The 7,970-nt window shown below is 40.6% G+C and overlaps 1 protein-coding gene across 6 annotated transcripts in view; it reads left to right on the top strand.

Moving 5' to 3' along the window:
* The window catches only part of Elmo1 (engulfment and cell motility 1), a 561,359-nt gene that overhangs the window by 512,076 nt on the left and 41,313 nt on the right, over positions 1-7,970 (top strand). The window lies entirely within an intron of this gene.

Raw genomic sequence — 7,970 nt, 5'->3', positions numbered from 1 at the left:
ATATATATATATATATATATATATATATATATATATATGTATATATGTATATATATATATTTCCCCCCAAAAAAATCTGCCATATGCAGGGACCAGAGATAAAAATAGAAACAAGAAGAACACCAGTCATGGGAGGATGTTGGCATTAACCCCTATTTTGCAGGTAGAGCATAAAGTCAGATAATGATTATCAAGGGTGGTAGCTTCTAAGCCTAGACATTACAAATGAACAGGCATCAGAAGGAAGGTATTAGTCACAGGTGGGAGTGAAATTCTAGGCACTGAGAAGTTCTCCTGGTGAGATCATGGGGTACAAGGGCTGTAAGTATAGATCTGCTAGAGAGGAGGAGAAGGTCATACATTAGACAGACTAGTCTGTACCCCAAAGGCAATACTGAGCCAGTGTAGGTTTTCAGCAGGCAAATAATGTTTGAAATAAGTTTGAAGTAAGCAGGCTTCTGTGATGAGAGACTAAGAGGAAAAGAGGGGAAGTTATAAAGATATTGGGTAAACCAGGAAAGGTGACGGCGCAGCAGGAGAGGTCAGTGTGAATGACGTCAAGTAAACAGAAGGAACAAGTATTCAAGAGGCAGAGCCAACATTTCATCATACCACATCTGACAACTATGCACTACAGAGCAAAATTCCCAGCTCTTGTGAATGTGCTGTTCCCAAACCCACATGCAAAATCTGCTGGCCCTCTCCAAAGATACCTTTCAGGGTTGCTTGATGACCACAAATATAGGCAGGTATGTGGCACCCAGAGATCAGGCCTTGGGTTAGCAGCAGTTTGCATTCCAGAACTCTAACTTAGGAGGAATGAAACCACTGAAAAGATCCAGTCTGCAGCCAATTGTTATTTCCGTGTCTCATCATATTTAGTTCTTGATATAAGGAGCCACAAGCCTAGCACTTGTTGGACTGTGAAATGCTATCTTTCAGTTGCAAGAACCTCACTACTCACATCAAGCATAGCACCATCTTTTAGCTTGGAATTAGGCTTCATTGCTCCTTCAGAAAGATGCTCATCGGACCTGGAGGCACAAAAGGTCATTAGAGACACACTGGAGAAATAGAGGCAGAGAGAAATTTAATGACTTGCTAAGTCTTATTACTAGATGCCAAGATGAGACCATGTCCTTTGTGAAATGCAGATCTATTTTGCATTTATTAATGAACAAAATATTTCAAATTCATCTGGTATAATTGAGGACACATGGTGAAATTGAGAGGGGTCAGAGGTTGTGCACCGGCTGAACTGGCCCTCTGTGATTTCAGAGCAGTTTCTCTTCATTTACATTAAGCTTGACCCACAGGGCTCTGAGCAACCTGGGCTCTGCACCAGGGGACTTCTGTGGTCACACCAGGGCAGATTGTATGGCAGAAGGGAGCATGGACCTGCCAAGGCAGTGAAACTATTCAGGGTAAGAGTTGAAAATACTGTTTAAAGAAAATACCTCTCTGTAATCTGATGGAACCAATTATGTTTAATGCAACCTGAATATAATCACGAATTGCCCTGGGTGTTCCACGAACCCATGGTGTCATTGTGTGAGGATGTGTAGCTTGTTTGCAAGCTTCAAGGAAGTCTATTTTCTTTAGATAAGCTATCTTTGGGGCTGTGGTTCAAGAGGGAACCCCATAAGGTGTTGGGCTTAATGCTCTGCATCTCCTAAACCCGCCTAAAGATAACCACCCCCACTCTATAAGCAGAAAAGCTGAGCCATTTGCCCAGGTGGTGAATGGCAGAGCCAGACTTCAGTATGAACACTAACTATCAGCCATGTTTTTTTCTCAAACTAGCAGTTGGCAAAACTGCTGCTGCAAGCCAAATCCAGCCCCACCTGTGTTTTGTAAATAAGTTTTATTGGAACACAGCCACACCCATTCATTGACATTTTGCTGGCAATGACTTTCACTCTGACACTTCAGAAGTTTCGACAGACTTCACAGGGCCCCAGCAAAGCCTACAATATTTACTATTTGCCCCTCAACAGAAGAAGTTCGCCAACTCCTGCTCTCTGTCTCTTTGCCCCAAAATAAATTCTGAAAACTCAAATGCTCCTCTTGAATCCAGAGAGCACTTTTATTTTTGCTCTCTTTTCTTGTAATGCACTTGACACCACTCAGAAAAATGTCCTGCATATAGTTCCTGGCCTAAGTTATCCATTCCCTGACAATGGCAAAACTGCAAAGTAAAGCCATCTTGATTTTCCAGAAGGCTCCCTAATTTTATTTTATTTATTTTTATTTATTTTTTTTTTACTTTTTGGGAGGGAGAATACCAGGGATTGAACTCAAGGGCACTTAACCACTAAACCACATCCCCAGCCTTTTTTTTTTTTTTTTTTTTTTTTTGAGATAGGACCTTGCTAAATTGCTGATGCTGGCCTTGAACTTGTGATCCTCATGCACCACCTAATTTTAAGGATCTCTCTGGGGAGTTGGGGGCAGGGAAGAATCAATGTCTAGCCTACATCTGGGTCAATAATTATTTTGACAGCTGATTCACCAATGTTTATCCTAATTTCCCAGTGATTTTTCTGAGCAAGGCCATTGCTCCACATTCTACCCTTACAGTATAGCCTCCAAATTATTCCTGGCCTCTGGGAAATTATCCTTTACACACATACACACATAAGGTCTTCTTTCCCCAAGAATTCTCTCTGGGCACCAGATCCCTCCTTTTTTTTTTTTTTTTTTTTTTTTTGTCATTATGAGCCTTTGGTCATTTTGTTTTGTAGAAGAAACATTCCTGGGAAGAAAAATAGTCCAGCATTGAAAACGTCTCCCACATGAGCTGTTTTTAAGCTGGACTGTGTTGGCATCTGTCTTCCACTAGACAATCTTTTCTCTTCATTGTGAAGATAAATCAATTTAATGGGTACCACTGAGGTGGAGATAAATAGTACTTTTTTGCACCCATTAATGGCAGTACCCAGTAGTGTACACCACTGTGGCTTCCCTAGAAGCCCTCTGCCCAACTATAGATCATTCCCTTCCAGCTCAGCCTTGTATGGAGGCCCACAGTGACCTCTAGCACCCTAATATACCATCCCCAAGCCAGAGTTCATTCTTTAGGATTTGCAGAAGTATATTACCAAATTATGCCAGCAGTCTTATCATTCTATTAAGGACTTATTCGTTGTTTAATTCTACAGATGAGTCTTTGACATTAAATGGTCTTTAAAGACATTAAACATATAACTCACAATTCTAGTCTAGAAGATACTGTGTTCAAATCTATGGGCCACAGTACAAATAGGAAACAGATTTATCTTCCAGGGACTTGGAAATCTAGATGGGGTGAAGGGCACACCAATAACTAATTGAACTACTTTCTGACAAAGCAAATAAAAGGCTATGACCAAAAAAATCACTCCAGGCCATAAATGTCATAAGAAGGCCCAGAGGAGGAGCTGAATTTGCTGAGATTGGTAGTCTTCACATTTGAGCATCAGAACCATCTGGAGGACTGCTAAAACCCTGTTTACTGGAAACTACACTTGGGGTTTCTGATTCAGCAGGTCTAGATAGGCTCAACATGTTTCAATTTTAGCAAATTCCCAGATGATACAGATGTGATCTAAGAACACCCTGTGGAAGATATATTTATAGGAGAAACCTCTGACTTAAGTAATTTCCTCCTGGGAGGGAAAGAGAATGGATACTTATTGGGCATGTAGTACTCTCCATTGGATGTATGAGGTACTTTGCATACATATATTATTTAAATTTCATAATAATTCTTTGTTATATGATTCTATTAATTCTGTATCACTACGATGACTTTACAGTGAGCAAAATACAGTGAAGAAGGGGAAATGGCCTTTGCTAAAGTGTCAGGCATTATCTAATCACAGTCCCTTAAATTCTACATTATTAGTATTCCTAGCTTCCAGATGGTTACAATGAGTTGTGGAGAGTTTGAGTATCTTGAGGAAGGGCACAACTCCAAGAAATATACAGCCTTATTCAAAGCCAGGGTGGCAGATTCTAGAGGCTGAGATGTCCTAGTGCAACCATAACCCCCATTTGTGGATAGTTGCTGGTGTAGACTCCAAAAAGTATATTTTCTTTAATGTCTGAGGCATAACCACCTCACCTCCCTGCCTTTGCTATTACACCTCCCTCTGCCTAGAATTTCCTTCCTCTCTTCAGTGAATAACTCCCATTCATCTTCCAAGTCTCAGCACAAATTTTGTCTCAGCCATGAAGACTTCTTCCCTAATATCCCTTCCTTACCCCAACTCGAGCACAAATAATAACTATTTCATAGGTGTCCTAGCAAGCTTGAATGAATTCCATTGCACCTCCCCAAATCCTCTAGTTACTTATCATTAGTTAGAGAAAACAAAAATTCCAAATTTTTCATCTTAGCTGTCAAAGCCACCATGTGGCTCAGCTTGCCTTTCAACTACACCTTGGAGCCTGGCCTCATTTCTCCACTCAAAGGAGAACAGCATATACCCTTCCCCACTCACAGCTGCGTCTCCTCCCTCCAAGCCTTTGATCACATTATTTCTCCCAAGAATGGCCTCTCCCCTGCACCTCGGTGTGTCTACCTGTGGCATCTCCTCAAGCTGCAGCCAAAGTTCCCAAACTATATCCTCATCCTGCTGGAACCTGAGAGGGGGCTCTGTATTTATAGAATGAATGCACAGCCTCTTAATCCACTGTGACATCCTGTATGTGTCTGAGCCACCTACCCAGAGCTCATTTCATACAAGGCTCCCAGTGTCATCCATTGCCCTTCCCCAAGTAGGTGCTTGAAGCCCATTTGTTAAATGAATGGGTGAATGATGCTGGTTGAGGATTGTGGATATTAAGGCAGGATCAGAGAAGTGATTAAACCAGGAACACATAGAGGCTCAGTAGATCTTGGAATAAGATGCAAGAACACGTTTAAATAAACAACAGTGAAACCAGGTGCACAGTTAAACTACTTTGCCAGCAACAATTTTGATTCCATTCTCTAATCCAGTCTTCCAAGCAGCCAAAATGTTTCTCGGTTTGAAGTACAATCATCTTGTGGGAATCCTACATTTTTGTAACATATGACATTATTACAGAGAACAGACAAATACTCGGAAAATTCCAGAAGCATACCACTGGCGAGTTGCAGACATTGCTTGAAGAAGGTGTCAATACCACCAGCAAATGGAGATTCTAAGAGCATTCTTTTCTTTGATGTCTATGGCAGAGCATGTGCTGTAACTAGAAAGTATAACTCTGTTGATTTGCTGACGCCTCTGCAACACCTTCTGCAGGTTTTTTCAAACAAATAGTAAAAGGTCTGCTATTTTCCCGAGGACAAAGTTAACAACGGTGGTTGTGAAAGTCTTGATTTAAATTGTACACATGGAGCATTCACAGATACTTAGCACGATTCATTACGACAGTTGTAGAAGCTACTTTGCAAAGGCACAGAGGAGTGTTTGACTTACATAACTATGTTATCTTCTTAAACAATAACAGAAGGCTAGGGTTGTAGCTCAGTGGTAGAGTGCTTGCCTAGCAGAGGCACTGGGTTCAATTCTCAGCACTACATATAAATAAAGAAATAAAATAAAGGTCCATCAACAACTAAAAAGCTTTAAAAATAAATAAACAATAACATCTTTCACTGAGGTTGCTTTCCTTGGCATACAGAATAACAATGGAACTTCTCAAAGCCAACGCCAAGCAAAACTGGGCAGTAACGGAGGGAGACCTACCCTTGAGCTCCACCAGACTATTTTGTGCTTTAGACACACCGCTAGCTTCCATTCCCCTGGGACCTGATGGTGGTGTGGTCCCTTCTCCCAATCACCCAACCTATTTTTAGGAAAGATTCTATACTTTGCTAAAATTGAAGTGTGAGTCATTTGGGGGAATTTAAAGGATTTCTCTACTATGCATTCTTGCATCTAGCAGGGATCAAAGTCTTAAGCTAGAGTAATGAAGCTCTAAGAGTGGATTTTAAGCATGAGGTAGGAGTCGTGTTCCCCATTCCATAATAGATCATCGTTTCCATGCAAAGGCACAACCAGGCACACATAAATGAAAGGTGATTTTTTTAAAGGTGTTTTCTTCACGAGGTACCTTTGTTGTTTCTTATCCAGCTTCCCTGTTTCTCCCTCTGTCTGGGTAACCTCAGCCCCACAAGTTGGTACTCCTCTTAGACTTCATTGCATATATATGTTACTCTGGTTTCAAGTGACAGGAATCCCATTCAAACCATCTTAGGAAAAAGAAAAGATTCATTTAACCAAAGCACCAAAGGCAAGGGTTGAAATTACCTGATGGTTAAAGTTTAACCTACGAACACTCTCTCAGGATCATGATTCTGTCTTTTATTAGCATTGGTCTCCTTATCTTCCACTCTCCCCAATATTAAGGGACATAGTTTTATAGTTCCCAATTTGAGGGGGGAAACTGCCCCATCTTGGATCAGGTCAGAGAAATCTGGGCAAGGACATGGGTTAGTCGGTTCAGGTCATAGGCTCAGTCATTAGCCCTGTTGCTGGAGTCTAGGCAGATGTGGCATGGAAATTGTCATCTCTGTGATAACCCTTTAAGAAGTGAGGGCATTACTTGGCCCTCTGAAATTGTTTCTTTCTCTACAAGATGAGGAGAAGGTCAACATTAACCTGATATTCAAAAATCCTTTTTCCTTTCATTCTCTTTGTCTCTTTTACATGTCCTCCTTCTCACTAGAAGGTCAAAAAACATTGGGAGGCAATAATGACCTCTTTGCCTCAACTCCGAGGCTCTCTAAATGGAGAAAGGGGTGTCCCTCACATAAGATGGCAAAGTGTTATAGTTGACTAAAATCAACACCATTTATGCAGCATGGTGTAAGATGGTCACTATTTCAAAATTTGTCATGCATCCCAAAGTTAGCATTTTGCTTGAGTAAAAAAAGAAGCAGAGTGGGGAAAATCAACTGGGAATTTTCCTTTATGCCATTCTGCTGAGAGCATGAAATGATGCTTATATAACTGGCTCCAATTTAGATGTAGCCCAGTCCAAAATGGCTAATGTGTGGTGACATTCCAGGGAATTCATCTATTTCCACACTACTGAATAGCCATTCTTCCTTTAAAACCTATATCAAATGTCATCTTCAATGAAATCCCCCTCCTTGTGTCCCTGCCAACAAAATCCATCATTCTCTGTCTTTTCCACACTCCCCTGTGATGATCTTTGGCCATGCCCACATTTCTCATTAGACCCTCAGTTCACAGAAGGCAAGACCATACTTCATTCATGTTTGTTCAGCATCAGGTCTGTGGAGTATCTACCTGGGCGACTTGCTCTCTTAGGATTCAATGATCTGTGATATTGGGCAAGTTGTCCATCTTTTCTCAGTCCTTTTACCTTTAAAATAATGATCACACACCTAGTCCAGTGTATTAGAAGGAAAATTAAATGAGATGGTGAATAGCTAAGTGCTTGGCACAGGACTCATTGGATAATAGGTTTGTATTTGGTTTTGTCTTATTTTTAAGTTTCCAAAAGAAACAGGGTATGACAGTCCCCAGACATCAAGAATGGTGGAATGAGTGGCAATATAGTAAAACGTTTAAAAGCCTAGGATCAAATCCCAACTCAGCCACTATCACCTAACCATGTGATTTTTAACTAATTTTTTAATGCTGCAAAGCAGTTTCTTCATATGTTAAGATGATGTTGATACTCACCTTATAGATTTGAGTGGACAAAGAGTGTGTGTGTATATGTGTGTGTGTGTGTGTGTATAAAATATACCATAACATCCATCACATAGTAGACACCTTATAAAGGATAATACTTGCTTTCATATGTAATGAAAAATGAAAAGATCTATGCAAGATTACAAATCCTGTGGATGAATCTACATTCACAAAGGCAGTGGTTAATTGCCTTCTGGTGAGCTAGACCTGTCTTGAGGCAGCAAATTACCTTTTCTTTCTTTCTTTCTTTCTTGAGGTTTCCAATGGGATCTA

The sequence above is a fragment of the Marmota marmota genome, unplaced genomic scaffold (genome assembly GCF_001458135.2).
Source record: "Marmota marmota marmota unplaced genomic scaffold, marMar, whole genome shotgun sequence".
NCBI classification, from domain to species: domain Eukaryota; kingdom Metazoa; phylum Chordata; class Mammalia; order Rodentia; family Sciuridae; genus Marmota; species Marmota marmota.
This window is presented reverse-complemented; position numbering and strand designations above follow the sequence as displayed.